The sequence below is a fragment of the Hoplias malabaricus genome, chromosome 4 (assembly GCF_029633855.1).
Source record: "Hoplias malabaricus isolate fHopMal1 chromosome 4, fHopMal1.hap1, whole genome shotgun sequence".
Lineage (NCBI taxonomy): Eukaryota > Metazoa > Chordata > Actinopteri > Characiformes > Erythrinidae > Hoplias > Hoplias malabaricus.
In genome coordinates this window covers 22,775,677-22,800,105 of record NC_089803.1, presented here as the reverse complement: position 1 = coordinate 22,800,105, position 24,429 = coordinate 22,775,677, and the positions used below count along the sequence as shown (strand labels likewise).

At 40.7% G+C, this 24,429-nt stretch overlaps 1 protein-coding gene across 1 annotated transcript in view; it reads right to left on the bottom strand.

The window, feature by feature from the left end:
- Positions 1-24,429, bottom strand: part of spock1 (SPARC (osteonectin), cwcv and kazal like domains proteoglycan 1) — a 338,530-nt gene that overhangs the window by 116,488 nt on the left and 197,613 nt on the right.

Sequence of the window (24,429 nt, the reverse complement as noted above, 5' to 3'; positions counted from 1 at the left end):
TCGTTTCATATCTGATGGTTTTATCTGCGTCTCTGACTCACGGCTGATCATTAAGGAGCTATTTCCCCTCTCACACGCCTCCCTTCATGTCTCTCTTTCATTTCATTGTTATCCTTTTATTGCTCTATATCACTCTCTGCTACTAAGGTGGGGTCTGCTCCATGTACAGGAGCTGCAAGAACAGAAAAGCCATTGAAAGAGAGTCTGAAATGGACTTTTGTTTCTGGCTCCAGGCCTCTAGGATCAATCTTGCTATTGTGTGTGTGTGTGTGTGTGGATGCATATAACAAAATGTGCATGTCTAATTTCAAATTTATGCCGGAAGCAGCACGTAAAATGGTGCATATCCAGCTCTATCTCTTTTCATTGGCATTCCTGTTAAAACCATATGTTCTTTTCATTGTATAAAAAAAAAAAACACACACACAATGAATCCAGCTCATTCTAAATGCTCTACACAAAACACACCCATGAGTTACACTGGCTACCTGCCTGTGTCTCCCTTTGTGTACCCACATTAAAATGATAAAACTGCATGGTATAAAATGTAAATATTTAAGATTTATTATTATAATCCCAAGAATTAGTAGTAACAGTATTAGTAGTGCTGGGCAATAAAAAGATATCAATATGTTTTGTGATATAATTTTTGCTCGATAACGATGATAAGCTTTGGGTAATAGCGCTCAATAAACCTTCTTTCCAATTCCAGGTTAGCACAGCCAGCTGCACGCTATCAGGCATTTATACTCATGCTATTACAGTAAATGAACAGACGACCGCATGAACGTAAGAACATAAACAAGACTAACAGGTTCAGTTCAAGCGATTGTGTGTTTTGAGGTGTATTGTGTCTGGTATGACGACCCCCTGTCAGAACACAAGCGCAGAAACATTCCCTTGTGCACAGATCCGGTGGGTTTTTCTTCACTCAAACTGTATTTTCCTCCCTGGAAATGTTTTCCTGCTTTTACAAGAACACTGTTTGTTGCCTGATGTGCTTATCCTCACACTAAATTATTTTCTCTGCTCGCAAATTTTTTATTGGATTCGACGCCTTAGATCAGGCTGCTTCTCTTAAATAAACAGGGCCAATAAATAAACACTCCCAAGGACAGAACTTTTTCCACCTTACAATCAGTGATTCTGGGTAGGCTCTAGACCCACCATGACCCTAAACTGGATAAATGGTTACAGACAATGAACGTGTGAAACTTTCTAGCTTTCTCACTGTTACGAGTACTGTTCTAAGCTTCTAATGGGTTAAGTGCAATATGTTTACAGTTCAGCACTGGGGAGTGTTCATTTGTTTATTAATTTATTATTTTAAAATTTTTTTAATCTTTTTGCTGCTTTAAATGCTTGAGGTGGTAATGCCCTAAGAATGTTTTCATGACAAGAAATATATCATTACTTTTTTTGTGGTAAGAAAATGTTATTGTTCAAGTTAAATCTTTCCTTGTGAATTTGAGTAATGTGCATACTAAGAGCAATATTAATATTGTGATAAATATTGTATTGTGATAACATTTTTGGCCATATCGCCCAGCTCTACTTATGAGTAGACGAGTAGTAGTAATAGCAATAGTATTAGTAGCAGAAAATAAGTCTTAATAACAGTTGTGGAAGTTGAAAATATTTGTAGTATGGTAGTAGTAGAAGTAATATAAACAATAACAGTAACTGTAGTAATAGTATTAAAAGCAGAGTATTAGTAGAAGTATAAAATTCCCAACACTGTTGGGACACTGCAAAATGTAAGTTAAAGTTGGAAATTTACTGAAAATAGTTAAATGACAATATTAAAAGCAATGTCTACAATTACAGGGAAACGCTATTCTCTGGTTTGTTTCTGTTCAGTTCTTCACATCTTTTAAGATGAAATGGTAATGGATAGGAGACCCTTTGTTTTTTTACCCATTTATAGACATTGTGTGTTTCATAAACATTGGACATTCATAAACATTTTATAAAAAGTGTGTGTTTTAATCATGACAATCATGAATGTTGCCTTTAAATGTTAAATCTGAGAAAATTTATTATTATTTGAACAATACCCATTTTAAATAATGCCGGCAACACATCCCAATTAGGGACAAGGTCATGTTTAACACTGTGGTAACTCACCTCTTCTTTTAACAAAACTATATAAGCTTTGGGAACTGAGGAGACCAGTTGCTGTAATTTTGAAAGTTGAAATTTTGAAATGTTCTCTTATTTTTGCTTGTTACAGGATTTCAGCTGCTCAACAACTCAGGGCTGCTGTTACACTATATTTCTTGTTTCATAATGCACCAGTTGTTTTCAGGGGATGACACATGGACCTGTTTAGCTCTTTTACTGAACATCCATGTTACTAAAATATACAATGTCCTCCCAAGTAAGAAACAAAGCAGGAAAGACAAAAAAGAAAGAAAGAAAAAGAAAGATGAGGTCTGGATGGCAAAAATCTGCATAAATCATTCAATACGAATGGTGCTTTAACAGATGTGCAAGTCATCCATGCCATGTGCATTCATGTCCCCTCATACCGTCACATGCTTGTGCACTTACAACAAGCCAGATGTTCCCTCTCCTCTATAACTGGTAGGACACATCATGCCTGACTTCCAAAAAGAATATAAGTGTTATTCTATTCTGAGAAAGTTGTTCTTAAATTATTGCATTATTTGCTCATTTAGCCTATGTCAGTATGGAGAACCTCTTCCAATTTCACGTCTCTGATGGGCTCTTTTTAAATGCAATCATGTCACTGACCAGTTGCCAATAATCTTTTTTTTCTTTAATTACCCAATTTTATCTGTCATTTTTTTGTTCACAGTCCCAACTTTTCTGGAAATGGGGTTTTTAATCGCAGAGTAGCAGTTGTGGTAGTAGAGTAGAAGTTGAAGTAGAAGTGATAGTATTAGTTGCAGTAATTGTATTAGTAGCAGCTCATGTGTTAAAATTCTTTGTGCCACAATTGACTCAGACCTTTTATTAGATCAGCATATAGATTATATTACAAAAACAGCTTTCCTACATCAACACTGATGTATATAATAACATTGCCAAGCATCAGAAATGTCAGAAACAGAAACATCAGAGTATACGTTTATGACTTCAATACAGCACTGCACCACTGTCAGGATATAGGGATGTAAGCAAATTTCCGCTAGTTCAGAATGCTGCAAACTCTCTCCTTATTAAAACCAGAACATCTGATCACATCAGCTCAGTCCTAACAACCCTGCACTGATTTCACGTTTAATTCCTTATTGAGTGTAAAATTCTTTTATTGACATATAAAGCCTTGCATGATCTCACTTGAGTACCTGTGAGACCAGAATTCACCACACTACCAGGAGTCACCACTCTCTGAAAATGTGTATACTCATTTATCCCTGCATTTAAAAAAAAGAAGAAAAAAAAGAAAAAAACCCATATAACTAATTCCTCCTCTGCACATCCATCCTGCCTGACTATGATGGAAGATCATCTGCTGGGGTCTCCTACGATCCACACCAGACCAGCTGCTCATTCTCCATCTACTGTTACCAGCTTCAGGCTACTTTGCTTATCTGCCATTACCAACCACATTGGATACCAAATGGATGCTATTATCACTATTATTATTATTACTAATATTGTAGCCATTAACCAGCCTTACTTACATTATTTTTACTTTACTGTTGTGATTAAATCAGTACACCTGAGTATAGCGACATTATTGGTGATATGGTCAATTTCTATTACTAGTTTAATCAGAGGAAGATTTGTTGCCCTTGTGAATGTTGGTACCTCCCAAGGTTTATTCCTCCAGCCTTGTGGGAGTTTTTCCGTTTGTTCGTATTACTGGAGTATAGTATATAAATACTTTTTGACAGATTGATAGAGTAGCAGTAGTTGTAGAATTACTAGCAGAGTAAGACAAGTCAAAGCAAATCAAGTTTTCATTGAGCAACTTTCTCATTCAATGGCAATTCAAATACAAATAATAACAGTAAAAAACAACAAAACGTAAAGGAATTCAAATCAATTACAAATAAGAATAAAGGCAACTTGGTTAAATATTGCAAAATAATTAAAAATATTAATATAAGAAAATTAAATAAAAAATAGAAAATGAAAGCAACATGAGAAGTTTAAACAAACACGTGGGTGCTATATTGTAAAATTATGGGCAATGCTAAGTATAGGAACAGGAGAACAGGAATGTTTCTAGTGTAGATTTGAAGACTTCAACATTTGAGGCAAACCTGCCATTTTCAGGGGCTTGTTTCAGGAGTGAGGAGCACAGTGTGTGATGGCTGCCTCGCCTTGTGTGGTTCTAACTCTGGGCACTACTAGCTGACCAGTCCAGAGTGATCTGAGCAGCCTACTGGGTTCATGGACTTCAAGCAGATCAGCAATATATTTTGGTCTAAGGCAGTTTAATGATTTATAAATAATTAATAGCACTTTAAAAAATCAATTGTGTATTTAATCGGTAGCCAGCTCAGTGATCTGAGAACTAAAGAGATTTTTGCTCGGTTCTCTTTGTTCTGGTCAGCGTTCTAGCAGCTGCATTTTGAATAAGCTGCAGCTGTCTAATGGTTGACTTGGGAAGTCCATTAAAGGGACCATTGAAGTAGTCCAGTCTGATGAAGATGAGTTTGGGAATGAGTTTCGTCTGGTTTTGACTTATAACGTTTGAACATTATTATGTTCTTGAGATGGTAAAAGGCATGATTTTACTTGGCTGTCGAAGTTCAGGTCTGAACCCAGTATTGGTGTTAAGATGAATAGTGACCACAAGTCATTGTGCCTTACTGCCAAATAAAATCACCTTCATCTTTTCTTTGTTTAGCTGTAATAAACTTTTCTTCATCCAATTATTTACTGACTCTAGGCAGTGACAGTGTGTCAATTTTACTGAAGTCACTTGGTGACAGAAAGAAATAGAGTGTCATCTGCAAGATAAACAATTTTATTACTTTTAACGATTTGGCCTAGTGGTAATATGTAACAATTATACAGTAAAGGCCCAAGGAGGGATCATTGTGGGACACCACAGGCCAACAATACTAATTTTGATTTGTAGATACTGATGGCAGTAATTTCCATTCTCCAGATATGATCATAACAAGCTAATAATAGTTCCAGAAAGCCCCACCCAGCTGTGTCTGTCTAAAAAGATGCATTGATCAAACTGTATCAAATGCAGCACAATATCAAGAAACACTAGCAAAGATATTTTACCGATGCCTGAGTTCAGATGGATGTTGTCTAAGACCTTTACGAGTGCAGTCTCCATGGTGATATGGACAGAATCCTGACTGGAAGTTATCATAATTATGTACAATGTCTAAATATTTTAATCACTTCAATTTTTAGTGCTTGGGGGAAGACCCCTGAAAGGAGCAGCCCATTCACTATTTGCAACTTCATTCATACAGCAGGCAAGCAGGAAACACATCTAAAATTCACGTAGATCATTTTAGCCACTGGATTCTTAACAGCAGCAGTGAATTCAGACAAGATAAATACCATCTAATTTTAAAGGATGCATAAGTTAATTATGCTAGTTTTATGATGTATTGGTGATGTAGCTTGTCAAATATTCTGAATTTTATAACTTAAGAAACCTGCAAATTGGTCACATTTTTTCCACAGAAATTAGTTCTCGGTTTACCTGTGTTGGTGGATTTCTCAGTCTATCAAATATTGTAAATAAGGTGGGCTTTATTACAGTTTTTATGGATTATCTTTGAGAGGTTTGGGTTCCCTACTTTTCCAAATTACCCTTAAGAGCAATATAGAGTAGCAAATAGCAGTAGGAGAAATAGTTATTGTAGGAGACTAGTAGTGATAATTGTAGCAATTCAAGAAGACTTTTTTTTTTTTTGATTGATTGATTGATTTTCTTTTTTTGACTGACTGACTGACTTTGTCATTTGCAACACATGTGATACATGAGGTGAAACAAAATTGAGTACCCAAGGACCCAGCTTCCCCCAAAGAAGCAGTATATATTTACATTAAGTATAAAATATAGAAGAAAAGGAAATATAATAAATAAAAACAATAAATAAGATAAAAAGTAGCAGCAACACAGATCACAGGTGTAGGTAAGGTATGGTATGGGTAGCAGCAACATGGGTAAAGTGACCGAGCACAGGTTAAGTGTCGTGTATAGCTATATATGCGGGTAGCAGCAAAAGTAGCATTAGCAGCATAGTAGTATAAGAAGAAATAACAGTAGCAGTAGCAGCAGTAACAACAACAACAACAGCAGCAGCAGCATTAGTAGCATTGTACTAATGATTTACATAATCATAGTAGCAGTAGAGTGGAGTATTATTTATTTTCTTAGTCAGTGGTGTCTTAAAGGGGACATATTATACCTCTTTTAAAACAAGTTACAGAAACATCCAGGAGTGACAGTAGTAGTAGTAGTAGTAGTAGGATATAAATAAATAAAGTGCATAGTGTGTGCATATAAACAGCAAAGGTAAACAATTATACAAAAAGTAACAAAGCTTCAGAGTACATAAAAAAAATACAGAGTAGTAGGTGTGCTTAGACAGTGTAAGTTTATCTGCTTGGTTAGAGCTCACTGTCTGTTGAACTATTCTTTTTGATTTTCCTCATCCTCAACCAGGTGTTTCTGGCCAAGGTGGTGAAACAAATTACTTGTGTTTCCCCCTTCTGTTGATATTTTATAACCAAACAACCTCCACATGACTGAAGCAAATTCCTCCACTTCAGAGCCACTTTCTAGACCATACTTCACTGTGTCTAAATGGCTCATGTAAAGAACGTATGCCATATTATGGGTAACTGCATGACATCAATACGTAAACAGATGAGAATGATTATCATGATATTGGTATTTTTTATTGTTTTAAAAATTATGATGATATTATTACAAAAGAAACAATATGACACAGGCCTAGTTCGACATCACAAAAACAGGAGCCATCCAAACGGCTCATAGAAGCATATGATTCCTGACACTAAAATCTTTCAGCTGACTCATAGTTTTTTTCTGCGCTTTGTCTGTTGATAGGAGCAGTAGAGACCCAAGTGGAAATACAAAAGCATGTAAAAAGTGAGCTTTGGATAACATGTTCCCTTTAAATGTAAGCTTTTTGGTCTATAATAATGCTAATTAGTGCTGGATTCTCAATGGAATTTCTAATAAAATATTAGCACTAAGCCAATATTGGCGTATATGAACATTTATGAAATATTTATATTAATCAGAGACAATATAAGACTGTAAAGATCTGACTGGAGTATATTCTTTTGGTCATGTCAATACGTCAACCGATGAAGTTTCAAATACGTATACATGGGAGTTTAAATATGGAATAGAAGTGATACTTTAACACTAGCCGAGTTTAAAAAGAGTAGTTAGACTTTATGTAAAAAATGCTATACCTCACAGACATGATCTTTACAGTTTCCAGAAATCAATAAGATTTTCAAGCCTTGATGCAGTGAACTTCAATCTGTCTTTAAACTAAGATTGGCCTCTAAACAAACTGATTTATTTGCATATGAGCCCATCACTAGAAAACATTTTTTCTTTCTTATCTGATCACATTGCTCTTGTTGTCCATGTTCTGTCTATATGCTGATGGACTAATGCTGCTTTTAGTAATACTGTGCTGTAAAATGACCTTGGGAAATAGAAGGGTTCTAAAGGAAACGTGTTCTACTGCATATTTCAGATAAACTGAAAGGACTTTCCACTTTTAAAACCCTCATATTTATCAAGTGAAGGCAGGAGAAGAGTGAAGAGGACAGGAAGAGGAGGGGACAGTAGGTGAAGAGGGGAGAGGAAAAATGTCAATGAGGAGAAAAGGAGGGTGGAGTGTAAAGATGGAGAGAATAAGTGAGAGGAGGAGACATTGACAGCAGGAGATAGATGGAAGTCCATATCCAAGGCCGAGAGGATGATACTAGACTGCAAATTGGGCACCTGGGTCTCTTACTGCCTTTGGTCTCAAATGTACCCCACCCCCAACACACACACACACACACACACACACACACACACACTACACCATCTGAAACTCAATGTGTCTCTACACAGTAGTTTTTCACCAGACACATTCACAGCCAGGAAGGAAAAAAAATATTTCTAGTGTACACAAGGGAGCCCAGGATATACCAGGAGAAAAATCTATATATTTGAGGAAACAATTAGCAGTGTGTCTGTCTGTCTCCTTTCACAAGTCACTGCTCAGATCATGCTTCTTTTTTGCATCATTGGACAGCTCAATACACTTGGAGGAGGACACTAACTAAAGTTTATTTTGATGTTAAGCTAACAGATGGCCAGATTAGCTAACATCTACCCCAGAGTGTGGAGAAATGTACAAACACTGAGAGAGCAAGTCACTCCTCGCTGTGGTATGGTATTAACCCTAAAGTGCCAAGTACTGAACTTATGATCTCCTGAAGCCTGAGCCAACATTTAAAGGCAACATATTATGCAAAACTCACTTTTTTCATGTTTTTGTATTTCCACTTGTGTCTCTACTGCTCTTATAAACACTCCAACACTCGAAAAAAAAACATCCATCCGTTCTCTGAGAGTCAGTTGAAAGTTGTTGGTGTCAGGATCAATCATATTCTTTTATCAGCTGTTGGGGTGGCTCCCTTATTGTGACATCACAATAAGGAAGTTTGCATAGAACCACCCTGGCACCACCTGTGTAAAAATGGGATGGGTGGGACATGGCCAGCAGCTGCTTATGTTCCTAAAAGTGACAGAGCCCATAAACTGGCAAGAACAGAGCTGGTGAGATATCTTTATGTGAGAGTGATTATGTTCAATGTACTTTATAAAAATGTTTTGTATAACCCATAGACCTATTCTAACTTGTTTAAAAAGAGGTATGATATGTCCCCTTCAAGACAGTTGCACCACTTCTGAAAATCACATACATTTTTATTTGTAGACACATTTTATTTGTGATTTTCTTTAAAGAAAACCGCCCTAGCTTTGGGATGCTGTTAGGGTCTGAACTTACAAAGGCCTTGCTAATTAGTTGATGAGTGGTATCAGGTGGGATTAATAAGGCAGAGCACTAAACTCTGACCCAGAATTATCCAAGGCTTAGTCTAAAACCACACATGAAAGTATTACATACACATTGCTGACTGCGCTATTATTACTCACACTCTTTCACTGTCTGTAACCACTTCTCCAGTTCAGCATCACAGTGACTCAAGAGCTTACAGGTGCTGGTCATAAAATTTGAATATCAGGAAAAAGTTGAATTATTTCAGTATTTCCATTAAAAAGTGAAACTTGTATAATACACTCATTCATTACACACAAACAGATGACCATTGACACCTTACATCAGTAGGGCAAGACACAAATGGTCATTGCTAAAGAGGCTGGCTGTTGACAGAGCTCTGTGTCCAAACACATTAATAGAGAGGCAAAGGAAAAATGTGAGGGAGATTCACAAAGATTGGACTGCAGCTGGAGTCAGTGCTTCAAGAGCCACCACTCACAGATGTATGCAAAACATGGCTTTCAGCTGTCGCATTCCTTGTGTCAAGCCACTCTTGATCAAGAGACAGCGTGAGAAGCGTCTCACCTGGGCTAAAGACAAAAAGGACTGGCCTGCTGCTGAGTGGTCCAAATGTATGTTCCCTGAAGAAAGTAAAGTTTGCTTTTCCTTTGGAAATCAAGGTCGCAGAGTCTTGAGGAAGAGAGGAGAGACACAGAATTCACGTTGCTTGAGGTCCAGTGTAAGGTTTCCACAGTTTGTGATGATTTGGGTTGCCATGTCATCTGCTGGTGTTGGTCCACTGTGTTTTCTGAGGTCCAAGGGCAACGCAGCCATGTATCACGAAGTTTTAGGGCACTTCGTGCTTCCTGCTGCTGACCAACATTAAGGAGATGCAGATTTCATTTTCCAACAGGACTTGGTAGCTACCAGTACCTGGTTTAAGGACCATGGTCTCCCTGTTCTTAATTGGCCAGCAAAATCGCCTGACCTTAACCCCATAGATAATCTATGGGGTATTGTGAAGAGGAAGATGCAATACATCAGACCCAACGATGCAGAAGAGCTGAAGGAGACTATCAGAGCAACCTGGGCTCTCATAACACCTGAGCAGTGCCACAGGCTGATCAACTCCTTGCCACACCGCATTACTGCAGTAATTCAGGCAAAAGGAGCCCCAACCAAGTGTTGGGTGCTGTACATGCTCATATTTTTCATGTTCATACTTCAGTTGGCCAGCGTTTCTATAAAATCCATTTTTTGTATTGGTCTTAAGTAATATTCTAATTTTCTGAGATACTGAATTTGGGGTTTTCATTAGTTGTCAGTTATAATCGTCAAATTAAAAGAAATAAACATGTGAAATATATCAGTCGGTGTGTGATGAATGAGTATAAGATACAAGTTCCGCTTTTTGAATGGAAATACTGAAATAAATCAACTTTTTTATGATATTCTAATTTTATGACCAGCACCTGTATCTGGAATCACTGGACACAAAGCAGGGGGTGCCAGTCCAATACAGGGCAACACACACACTCACTTTCACTCACATATATGGACCCTTTAGCATTGCCAATCCACCTACCAATATGTGTTTTTTAGATTGTGAATGGAAACCAAAACACTTTGGGGAATCCCACAAACACACAGGAATGACAAACCAAACTCTGCAAAGAGTGACCTAATGCAAGGCTTGAACCCACAACCCCAGGACCCTGGAGCTTTGTTACTGCGAAACCACCTGTTGCGCCACTGTACCTCCCTGCACTTGACATATCTAGTATGGCAGTAAGTAATTTTAGATGGGTGTGGTACCCTGAAACCCATGTACCTTAAGAACAGTGGCTACGTTTTAATGCAGACAAGTTCACAGAGTCCATCAGCAGTATTCAGGTGTATTTTTAAGGCCTGTTCAGAAAACTTCAGACACAGAGACATGCTCTTTATTTCACAGCTTTTAGACTCGTCTTCAGGACCTTGAGTAGGCTGAGAAGACACAAAAGATCATCTGTATAAATGTTAAAAAGCTATAAAGCTATTAAACATCACCCGCAAATGAACACACACACAGTATGTGGTGAAGGTAGACCTTTGAGGTTGGAAGTGTACAGAGGGTGAAAGAGAGGGAGAAAGAAAGAGAGAGCAAGAGTGTGAGAGAGAGTGAGAGAGAGAGAGAGAGAGAGAGAGAGAGAGAGAGAGAGAGAGAGAGAGTGTAGTGGATGAGTGCTGTCTGCGACTGTAAATGTATGTTGTTCCACTTCCTTGCTTTTTAGTGTTTCCAAGGAAACAGACTTCTGCCAGAATCAACAGGCATACTGATAAATTACCAAGGCCAAGAGACACACATACACAGCAGCTTAGCTGTGTTTGACTGACTGGTGGTTTGGTAATGAGCTGTATTTTGCATCATGCACGCATTGCTGAGACTTCCAAATGAACTCTGTTGGACATCATCTCTTCCACTGATGTGAGAAACACAAGCAATCCCTTCAGGATTTATCAGTTACCACTAAGTCTGTGTGTGTGTCTGTATACACAAACACACACATGTGCTTTTCGAGCATATTTGGGTGTTTATGCACGTGTACATTTGTAAGTGCATCTTTGTTTGTGTGATTGTGTGTGTGTGTGTGTGTGCATGTATATCACCTGGTGTCCTGCCAGAGAACAATTGGCCTGCCAGAGTCGAGCAGAGCAGAGCAGCATAAACACACATCAGCATTCATCTGAAGCTAATGAGGAAGTTACAAGGTCTAAACATACACACACAGATGCACACAGTGGCACACACACGCGCACACACACACACACACACAACACAAAATAAAGCAAAGAAAAAGCAAAAATATAAAAAGAAAAAAAAACCTGAACCAAAAAAAAAAAAAAGATTCAGAAAAACGACTCTACACTTTAAACTTCAAACACTGAAACTCATTTACTGGGTGTACTGGGGGAAAAAATTAGACTAGAATAAATCACACATTCTGGGCTGCTCCTCCTTAATACATGCCCTACATAGGGTATGTAAACAAGGGTTTTATTAGTTTAATTTAGAGGAAGAGTGGATACAAGAAATACAATTACAGCAACCAACTTCTGTAAGGTGCTCAGGGGCTATTTCCCCGTGAGAAAGATTAATCTTTGATTTGACTGAAACTTTGAAAGATTTAAATTTTATAATGAGCATCTGTATTATGAACCAGAGAACAACGGGCACAGTTTGGTTTGGATCTTCAGTAGGCTACTACTTTCAAAACTGTTTGTAGACTGACTGGTGCGTTCATTTCATTATACTTTTGTCTATATAGTGTGTGTAACAGTATGACCACCTCATAGTTTCTATGCCCAATGTCCATTCTCTCAGTTTCACTTTTCAGGTAGAACATTAAAAGTTTAAAGAAATGACTAGATTGCCTTCTGAGTGCAATTAAACCACACAGGCTACTTGCTGAATGGTACGTTCATCTCTAAGATAACGTTAAAAGAAATGACTGAATCACCATTTTAAAATATGATAACAATGGGGAGCCGGAACTGTAAAAATAGAGCTGAATGCAATCATCTCTATGGCAAGCCAGAATGTCATTTTCCAGTGTATGGGAATTACAGCACTAGTCTGAACCTGGCTGTAGACACAGTCATTGCAGTCCATGTAGCCAAAAATGCTTTGAACACCAATAATTCACCAAGTCACATCCGTTTAAAACCGATATCTATAGAGAGCAAAAAATAATATAAAAATAAATGACAGAATAAAACTGCTTCACCATTTAAGGTGGAATGGAACATTGGAACATTGTGCTCAATTCAATAAAGAGACTGACCTCCAACATACTGAGTCTCTAAAGCCCTGCTGGTAAAGGAACATTTTAATCAGTGAGATGTCTGCACTTAAATATTGTATAATTCTACTCTGTAATGAAACTCAAACACCCGGACAGCAGTAAAGAACAAGTAAACATTCATTAATTAAAACTCTATTTTAGTGGTATGTATATTCATATATACATTTTTACAATACAATTTTTTGATAAAAAAGTGAAATTTATTGTGTATGCTGTGGTTTCTTCTCTCCAGGACATGCTAAAAATAGCAGAGGAGGAGGAAAGTAGGGTAGAGGGGGGACAGGGAGTGCCCCACAGACCCCTGTATTGTTGAGAACTGGGACCAAGGTGGGGTAAACAGTGAACGGACAGATGACAACCACATTTTTGTTTCACTGTATGGTCTGATTACTCATTATTCATGGTCCCCCCTCTACCTTGCTGGGTCTAAGCTCCACCCCCACACCTGATTTTGCTCCAAGCCTTAAATAATTTTTTCAAAGGCTTGTTTACATACATTCAGTGATTTTTCAAATATTTGTGGAGTGGGTGGTGTATATTGTTATCATTAACAAAATCTGCTTCTGAGCCCTACTTTTATATCCCTCTCTCCAGGCTGTGGAGTGGGGAGAGCACTGTTAACGGGTGGAGTGGGGAGAGCACTGTATACGTGTGGAGTGGGGGGAGCACTGTTTACGGGTGGAGTGGGGAGAGCACTGTTAACGGGTGGAGTGGGGGGAGCACTGTTAACGGGTGGAGTGGGGAGAGCACTGTATACGTGTGGAGTGGGGGGAGCACTGTTTACGGGTGGAGTGGGGGGAGCACTGTATACGGGTGGAGTGGGGAGAGCACTGTTAACGGGTGGAGTGGGGAGAGCACTGTATACGGGTGGAGTGGGGGGAGCACTGTTTACGGGTGGAGTGGGGGGAGCACTGTATACGGGTGGAGTGGGGAGAGCACTGTATACGGGTGGAGTGGGGAGAGCACTGTATACGGGTGGAGTGGGGGGAGCACGGTTTACGGGTGGAGTGGGGGGAGCACTGTTAACGGGTGGAGTGGGGAGAGCACTGTATACGGGTGGAGTGGGGAGAGCACTGTATACGGGTGGAGTGGGGAGAGCACTGTATACGGGTGGAGTGGGGAGAGCACTGTATATGGGTGGAGTGGGGGGAGCACTGTTTACGGGTGGAGTGGGGAGAGCACTGTATACGGGTGGAGTGGGGGGAGCACTGTATACGTGTGGAGTGGGGAGAGGACTGTATACGGGTGGAGTGGGGGGAGCACTGTATACGGGTGGAGTGGGGAGAGCACTGTATACGGGTGGAGTGGGGAGAGCACTGTTAACGGGTGGAGTGGGGAGAGCACTGTATACGTGTGGAGTGGGGGGAGCACTGTTTACGGGTGGAGTGGGGAGAGCACTGTATACGGGTGGAGTGGGGAGAGCACTGTTAACGGGTGGAGTGGGGAGAGCACTGTTTACGGGTGGAGTGGGGAGAGCACTGTATACGGGTGGAGTGGGGGGAGCACTGTTTATGGGTGGAGTGGGGAGAGCACTGTTTACGAGAGGAGTGGGGGAGCACTGTTGAAGGGTGGAGTGGGGAGAGCACTGTATACGGGTGGAGTGGGGAGAGCACTGTTTACGGGTGGAGTGGGGAGAGCACTGTTTACGGGTGGAGTGGGGGGAGCACTGTATACGGGTGGAGTGGGGAGAGCACTGTATACGGGTGGAGTGGGGAGAGCACTGTTAACGGGTGGAGTGGGGAGAGCACTGTTTACGGGTGGAGTGGGGAGAGCACTGTATACGGGTGGAGTGGGGGGAGCACTGTTTATGGGTGGAGTGGGGAGAGCACTGTTTACGAGAGGAGTGGGGGAGCACTGTTGAAGGGTGGAGTGGGGAGAGCACTGTATACGGGTGGAGTGGGGAGAGCACTGTTTACGGGTGGAGTGGGGAGAGCACTGTATACGGGTGGAGTGGGGAGAGCACTGTTTACGGGTGGAGTGGGGGGAGCACTGTTTACGGGTGGAGTGGGGAGAGCACTGTTTACGGGTGGAGTGGGGAGAGCACTGTATACGGGTGGAGTGGGGAGAGCACTGTTTACGGGTGGAGTGGGGGGAGCACTGTTTACGGGTGGAGTGGGGGGAGCACTGTATACGTGTGGAGTGGGGAGAGCACTGTATACGGGTGGAGTGGGGAGAGCACTGTATACGGGTGGAGTGGGGAGAGCACTGTTTACGGGTGGAGTGGGGAGAGCACTGTTTACAGGTGGAGTGGGGAGAGCACTGTATATGGGTGGAGTGGGGAGAGCACTGTTTACGAGAGGAGTGGGGGGAGCACTGTTTACGGGTGGAGTGGGGGGAGCACTGTATACGTGTGGAGTGGGGAGAGCACTGTATACGGGTGGAGTGGGGAGAGCACTGTATACGGGTGGAGTGGGGAGAGCACTGTTTACGGGTGGAGTGGGGAGAGCACTGTTTACAGGTGGAGTGGGGAGAGCACTGTATACTAGTGGAGTGGGGAGAGCACTGTTTACGGGTGGAGTGGGGAGAGCACTGTATACGTGTGGAGTGGGGAGAGCACTGTTTACGGGTGGAGTGGGGGGAGCACTGTATACGTGTGGAGTGGGGAGAGCACTGTATACGAGTGGAGTGGGGAGAGCACTGTTTACGGGTGGAGTGGGGAGAGCACTGTTTACGGGTGGAGTGGGGAGAGCACTGTTTACAGGTGGAGTGGGGAGAGCACTGTATACGGGTGGAGTGGGGAGAGCACTGTTTACGGGTGGAGTGGGGAGAGCACTGTATACGTGTGGAGTGGGGAGAGCACTGTATACGGGTGGAGTGGGGAGAGCACTGTTTACGGGTGGAGTGGGGGGAGCACTGTTTACGGGTGGAGTGGGGAGAGCACTGTATACGGGTGGAGTGGGGGGAGCACTGTTTACGGGTGGAGTGGGGGGAGCACTGTTTACGGGTGGAGTGGGGAGAGCACTGTTTTTGGGTGGAGTGGGGAGAGCACTGTTTACGGGTGGAGTGAGGAGAGCACTGTTTACAGGTGGAGTGGAGAGAGCACTCTTTTTACAGCTGGAGCCTTGCCTTTATTGATAACCACATTTATCCAAAACACTGAATATCTGAAACTGAAAATTAGAAACCAAATACCTACCCAATTAATAATACCTGAAAAAGGATACTTGGGACCAGCACTATTGAAAATCAGCGCTCAGTGCCCACTTTAAGGCTGCACTGTGGCTCCCAGCATGGCTCTGCTCGCTGAGTCGCGGTGGAGTCGATCGCTAACTCATGTGCTACACGGTGCCACTAAGGGCACAGAGTGTACACAAATAAACCAGAGCTCATGGAGGTGTTCTAATTTGAGGTGCAAAGCTGATAAAATGAACTGTAGCTTTGCCACGCTTCGTTGTAAGTAGGTTGCTGCAGAGTGTTAGGCTGTTTTAGGCTTTGTTCAAGACTCATATGTTGACAAGGCTGAATACATGTGGAGCCTTTAACGCCACATTTATCCAAAAATATGAATATCCGAATCTCAAAATTATGAATTGAAATCCTTAACCAACAAACGAATAGCCGAATATTTGGGGCCAGCCCTAAAAAATTACTACAAGATCAATTATTTTTTATTTTCCACTAAGGTTTCCATGAAGTTAGGGATTTTTGGCTCTTGAAAATATTAATGAACTGTACAAACATACGTTGAGCAAAACATAGGGCAATGTTCATTCCATGAAATAGCCTTAAGAATGACAACTATTATTATATATTTAAAGAGAGTGGTTTAAAAACAAGACTAATAATCTAATTATGATTTCCATAAAAGCTACTTTGTGTTTTACAGGGGAAGGATTTTCTCTTTCTGTCATCATTATTGCTTCTCCACTCCCTTTTCTCTTTCATTAACACTGGCCCAGTCCTGTGTTTGTTTGCCTGCTGGCCTCATTGCCCTGAGTACCCATGGCCGATTAAACACCTTTTTTGGCCTCTCTCTCTCACCATAGTTTCAGAGAGGCCTAATGACCCTGCACTGAGGGAGAGGGACTCGCCACAGTCAGCTGATCTGATCTATCTGATCTCCTCCTCAGTGATGGATGTATCCTTCAGCTTTACCAAATTATCCTGAAAATCCCCACAAAGCAAAAAGAAAGACTGAGACAGAGCGGGAGAGAGACACAGAGAGAGAGGTACACTGAAGGGACACTCACTGAGAGAAAGAGTGACAAGGTGTTGTTTAAAATTTAACGTTGTAGGTGAAACTCAGAGCAAACTGACATTCAAACTCTCATTTCTTTAGAAGTGCTGGCTTGAAAAACACACATACTCTCTCTCTCTTTCACACACACACACACACAATGAAATTACATTAAAAGGAAATAGTGAGGATGGGCTGTGTGTGTGTGTGTGTGTGTGTAAGTGTGTCCTGTGGCTTTGGCACCGTCTCTGTTCAGTACCTGATAAGAGAGCAGCCCAGAGGGAACCATCTCTGACCTTTTCAATCCTACCCCCTCAACACACACCTGGTCTCTGTTCCTTGTAATTTTTCTCTCTCTCTCTCTCTCTCTCTCTCTCTCTCTCTCGTTGTTGAGTATAGAAGAAAACTGAAGGAGTATCTCTGAGGTCAGCTGCAGGTCAGATCTCTCTGCTGTTAGAGGGATTCTTAAGGGAGTACTTTTTTTAAAAGCATGTTCACGATCCGTCCCTGCAGGTAACACATAGCTGATATGACCCTGCAGCACATACACTCACAGCTTCTCTATCACTGTGGGTAAGACACATTGTGTGTGTGTAAAGCACATTGTTGAATCAGACATTTTATTCATGGTGCATCAATCAGAGAAGACATGGCATCTGACGTTTGCTTCTTTACTTTTGCACTGGAGCTATGAGGCTAATGTAGCTAACAAACAGTAACGCTGGGGAAAGACCAACATATTCGAAATGGAACAAAGAGACAGAAAATAAATTCTCATCTGAGTCTGGTGAACTCCAATAAATAAATAAATAAATAAATAATAACAAGCAAATTTCACCAAAGATGTCTCAGCTTATCAGCTGCATTTGAGTCCAGGGGGAACTGTATACATTTGCTTTTGACCAAAGTAACCCTTTAACTACAGATTTTTAATTTACTCAATAGTCTCCAAAGGCACAGGTCTTCAAATCCAGATCTAAGATCCAGGTTCCAAATTGGGATTTAAAAAAGGCCAACTGGCATGAGACTATATCTTCAACTGCTAATGTACCTGTGTAGCCAGGAACGCTGTCGTATTGGCAGGCTATTGGTAAATCCTGGGCTGGAACATGGATGTAAGATTTGGTTTTGAAGACCTCAGCTTTAAGCATCAGCTCTGGCCATTTTATAATTACATTTCCATCCACACACACACACACACACACACACACACACACATATATACATATGTGTGTGTCTATATGAGTGAAAGATATTAAAAAGCACAATGAATACATCACGTGGGAATACAGAACCAAGTGAGAAGCCAGTGTGAATGACAATGATATGTTGTAAGCTACAAAAGGTAAGACATAACTCATTAATAAATATAATAAAAGAAATCGGCATTTCCTTCCAAATATGTTCAACACACAAACAGTACGTCATACTCATTTACTATTCCCACAGTATGCTTGTATGTATCAAGACATTAATCAGTTCAAACTGAATTAAATAAGTAACATAATAAAATGCTGAGACTCTTGGGACATGAAGGTACTGAAGCTATGGGGCTAATTTAGCACACTGTGGAAAGGTAAAGTAAACATATTCTAAATGCTGTCCTAAGTGAACACAGTATATCATTGGCTTGGTAAATTACAGCCTAAATTAAACATCATTGTTCATTATGGACCATTAAATGCACTTAATGGTGCATTAGCACTGCCCTTGTAAATGAACACACAAGAGAGTTACACCTAAAGGACTGACAAAATTTAAATGGCACCTTTCCACTACATAGAATCAACTCGACTCAACTCAGCTCTTTTACTTTTCCATTAAAAACAATCTAATCAGTGGTACATGGTACTAGGGAACAGAGGTCTGCACTGGACTGACTCTTTAATCCTGTATCCTCCTGCTCCAGCTAGCCCTCAGTTTGTAATACTTTAAAATAAGACTGCATAAAAAACACTTGCTGAGGTTTGGTACTTTTGCACCCTTTTTGCCCCTGCAGCTGCAGATTAACTCACTTTTACACCACTGGAGACAGCGAGGGAGGGGTGATTTTCTACTCACTCACAAAAGGCACATAGTGCATTTTCTGCTGTTTTTATATAAAAGTACCAAAGCCATAGATGAGTATTTTCCTCAGAGTCTGAGTAGGCTCTCTCCAGGTGCTCAGGTCTTCTCCCACAAATGAAAAACACATGATGGCAGATGACAGGCTGTGTGTGTGTTATAAAGGGTGTTTCATAAAGTTTGCAGTTTTTAAAAATGCAATAAATCAGCCAAAAAAAAGCAAATTTAAAAAAATATATGTATATTTAATTTCATTCAACATGTGCTTCAATTTAATAACGAAAAATGATATCGAGCAAATGACCACCTCCACTTTCTCTGCAGGCAGTCATCCGATCGTTGAAATTAACGATAACTTTATCGTCCTCTTGTTGTCTAGTCAAAATCCAATCGGCGAATCTTCGCCGTTTTGCGTGATCTGCTGGTCTCAGCTCTTGTGTCAACTGAATCTTGTAGGGGTGCATATGAAGATCTTTTTTCAGTATTCGATGCACAGAAGATGTTGACATACCCAGCTGTTGTGAACGATGGCGAAGCGACTTCATGGGGCTCACTTTCACACTGTCTTGCACTACGTCAATATTTTGTTGCGTTCGAACGTTACGGTTTTGAATGGGCGATCTTCTGGTTGCAACTGACCCAGATTCTTTGAATTTCTGTACCAACCTCGAAACAACTGTTGTTGCGGTAGGGGCATTGCCACGTCCAAAAATTGCGTACAGTCTTCGTGTCTTTGTAATGAGTTTTCACAATGAGAATGCGTTGCTCGATATTGAACCGCTCCATGGTTGTTGGAGTGGTTCAAAATGGAAAAACGACAAATGACCTTCTAATCAGAGTGATAATAGATAACGAAAATGGTAGGAACAGTGTTGACAATCTTCAAACAAAAAAAATCCCGCAAAATTAAAAACTGCGTACTTTATGAAACACCCTTTAGATGGATGAATGTATGAACGAATAAAAAGTAAACAGCCGCCTCATGTTCATTGCCGATCAACATTAAATAATACATTAATAATATCTAACGTAATAATGTTATAATGTTAGCCATAATTACCATCATTAGAATATGATTCATCTTTACGTGATCATGCAATGTGCAATGAGGCTTATGGCCATCTTAACAATTAATGTCCACTGATTGTAAAATGTTAGTCTATTTAGAAAACGCTAAGCTTAAATGAACACCCCAGAAAGTAACATGCAAACACCTTTAGTAGTAAGTCTGTTTGTAGTGCACATGTGCAATAAGCGCTAATCCCTTAGCAAGCAACAATACCCACTCTTTAGCAATCACAGCCCTCAGATCACCCGATTCCCTTAAACACACTATCCATAAGCACATAAGAGATGGAAATGTCATCTCTGCTGCCGTACCTATTAACAAACATGACACACAGGCTAAAGATCGTTATTAAAAGCTGTTATCCCCCTGCATTGTTACCAAGCGCTCGATACAGACGGAGCACACTAGGTGATTATACACACACCGCTGTATTATTCAGTGTACTGGCTTTGATAGGAGGCTATAGGTGCTGTGCTGTAACATCACTGACACACTGATCTGGGCGTTCAGCTGTTATTGATCCCCCACAAGTCCATTATCAGAAGAGCCTTACAAGAGAGACACTCAATTTAGACCAGTACCCCTCTGTTTCTCTCTCTCTCTCTCTTTCTCTCTCTCTCTCTCTCTCTCTCGTTACCTATAACCCTCCTCTTATACCTTTAATATAATCTCTCTCTCTGTCTTCTACTTCGTCAATTTCTCCTTCTCTTACATTCCCTCTATTACCCTGTACTTCTCACATTCTCTGTCTCCCTCATACTCTCTCATCCTTCCTCTCTAGATTTTACTTTCCCTCTATCGCCCCACTCACATTCATTCTCTTTCTAGTTCTTTCTATTGCAGTTTCTTTCGTTTCATTCTTAAATTTTCTTTCTTGTTTTGCTCCTTTCCCTCTGTTCATGCCACATCTCTCCACCTGTACTCACTCTCTCTTATTTCCGCTTTCTCATCCTTCTACTTCTTCCTCTTCTTCCTGTTTTTCATCCCTTGATCAGTCTTTACCACGCTTTCTTTCTCTTACACACGCACACACATCACACACACAGATAGGCCCTCTTCAAGGCGCTGAAAAGGGTTCTTATTCCTGAACACACACTGAACACTGGCCTTTCTGAGGTGTAGTTATCCTCATGATGAGAGTGTTGGTGAAATTAGCTCGGGTAATTTCATTAGCTTTTCCCCGTAATTACACTCTTTAACGGCAAATTGGGGTTCTGATCCTGCCCATCACAAATAGGAGGGAGAGGCACTGTAATTGACAAGGAACAGAGGAGAAGAAACGCAACAAACACAGTGTGTGTTTGTCTGTGTATGATTCACTGTATGTATGTGTGCATTTTCAAGTCTGTGTCTGAGTGTATTACTGTGTGTGTGTGTGTGTTACATGCTCTTGTGCTTGCTGCATTTATGCACCTGTTAGTGATGAATAAATCAGTGAGAATGTAATTACTTGTTTGTACCTCATTACCACAGTGTCATGGATTAATCGATTTGTACACTTTATTTACATGTGTGTGTTTGTACTGTAATATCTCAGCTGAAGTGAAGTTCTACTTTATACTGAAACAGAACTGAGAGACTGTGGGATGGGAGAGAGAGAAAGAAACTGAGAAAGAGTAGAGAGTGAGTGTGTGTAAGAGAGAGAGAGAGAGAGAGAGAGAGAGAGAGAGAGAGAGAGAGCAAGAAGATGAAGATAGATTTATTTATTTTTTTGGCCTTGAACCTTCCCCCATAAAATACATCTCAGCGAATCTGACACTGAAAGCACTATCCAGGGTTTATGCATCTTTTATGATAACGAAGGTCTTTAATTGGTCGAAATACTCATTTTAATTATGAGCAAGTTTGATCAAATTAAAATATTGCCAGCTTACACTCTTCCATTCTCCTGTACATATCCCTGCCGTTCTCTTTCTCTAACATCCCTTTATCTGTTTGATTCTTTTCCCCATTCATCTCTTTCTTTTGCTCTTTATTTTCTCCCCCCTCACTTTCTATCTCTTCACCCGTCGCACCCCACCCCCCCTTGGTTATTGACTGGCTGATGTGCAGCACAGATAGAGATCAATATTGTGAAATGGCGATTCCAGTTTCTGATTGGGGGCTTTTTTTTTATAAGATTAATCTGTAAGAAGGAGAAAGAAGACAGAAAAGAGGCTTAGAAAGAGAATGAGAGAGAGAGAGAGAGAGAGAGAGAGAGAGAGAGAGAGAGAGAGAGAGAGAGAGAGGGGCAAGGCTGACTTGCATTTATATTAAAGTGCTAAGAATGTATTGATGTGTCCCTGACATCAAAACCTCTTATCTGTTTATTAAAAACATCATTGTAATACACCAGAATAAACTCAAATTTTATTAAGATATATTAAAGTTAATAAATGCACTTAGCAATAAGCTTCAGTGACTATAGTGATTAACACTTAATTAAGGGTTGTAAGGTAAAGCAACAAAGATCCACCACATCACATAAAAGTGTCCCAAATCTCATTCCATCATCAAATCTGATGGGTTTTTTTTTTTGGTCTGCTGTTCACACTGTGTAGGTTCCCACTCAGGGTGACTATGTGTGAGGAGTGTGGTGTGTTCTCCCCGTGTCCGCATGGGTTTCCTCCGGGTGCTCCGGTTTCCTCCCACAGTCCAAAAACACATGTTGGTAGGTGGATTGGCGACTCAAAAGTGTCCGTAGGTGTGAGTGTGTGAGTGAATGTGTGTGTGTGTCTGTGTTGCCCTGTGAAGGACTGGCGCCCCCTCCAGGGTGTATTCCCGCCTTGAGCCCAATGATTCCAGGTAGGCTCTGGACCCACCGCGACCCTGACTTGGATAAGCGGTTACAGATAATGAATGAACGAATGAATGTTCACACTGTCTATGTAACATAACATATATCTGACAGCAGTCTGAACAGATTCTGCTACTAAACTGATTGGGAGCAAAAGGACGATGCTTCAGGCCCCGACCAGGAGGAAATGTCCCTCAGTTCCATACAAGGCACTTTTGTTTTTTTTAAATGATGAAATGAGATCGGACTGGAGTTTTACTGCAATGCTGTATCACAAAATCCCTATTTTCTTTGTTGCAAATGAGCTCTGGGTTAAAAACAGAGCAATAATGACTGTAAAGAATATTAAAACATGAACTGATGGTGTTTTCACTCTAAGCTCATATTTACAGGGTCTCTCACAAACACAAGGTCTCCAAAGGATACTAGATGAGTGCCGACATTATGAGTTTAACATTTCCATGATCTACATTTATGCCGTTTCATACCAACATGAGCGATATAAAACTGAAATAGGACTCAAAAAGATAATATTCCCTTTTCTTTTATAAAAACACTTGATAAAAATTTCAACGAGTTTCATTTTCTCAGAACAGAGAGAGGAACCTGCATTAAGAAGTTTCTCAAGTTTTATTTTGTTTCCCAATATATTTTTTTACAAAATTAAAATGCTGTTTCCATGTCCTAAACACCTCAAATTAAAATGGAAATGCTGTGGACCGTAGGAGTGATGTAAAAGTCCCATGAATTCCGATCTGGCCGCTCAGACAGAGTCACATTGCCACAGATCAGATTTCAAAACCACATATGAAAGTGGTCCAAATTGGGCCAATTTTACCTGTAAACGCAAACTTAGGGTGATTTTACACCTGCACTTAGTCCAGATTAAACTTGGGCAGGTGTGAAAGAAGTAGTCGCACTCAGATGCAGACCAAAACAATCGCACTGAGACCATTGAGAGGAGGTGTTCTCAGTCTGGTCCCAAACGAACTCTGGTGTGGTTGGTTTCTGGTGAACATCATCTTACCTTGATCCAAGCCAACAGTAAGGTGTACGCCGCAGGTCGGTGCCAAATGGCACTTAAATCCAGGGTGTGCTTTGTTTATTGGACGTAGTAGGCAGGGAAACAGAACTGGTTAAAGTTTAGCCGCTATTCAGAGCAATGGAGCAGGAATGCATTAGTCAGGTCTGACCACTCAGCAGTGAGAATATTCTCATGTGGTTTGCTGTGACGCATTTTCATTCACTTGGATTTTCCAGGGTGTGAAAACAAACCAAACCAAGGGGAAACCACTCCAAGATTCCAAGGTTCTTAACTGATTCGGACCAGAACAAACAAACTACAGGTGTGAAAACGACCTTACACACAGCCTCAATGGACTTGTTTTCATTGTATGGTATTGTGCCTTATATCTATGCATTGCAATGACTATAATGTGTGCTCAGTTGAATGATATTTGTTGCTTGTGAAATATCTTGAACATGACAGCAGTTAACCT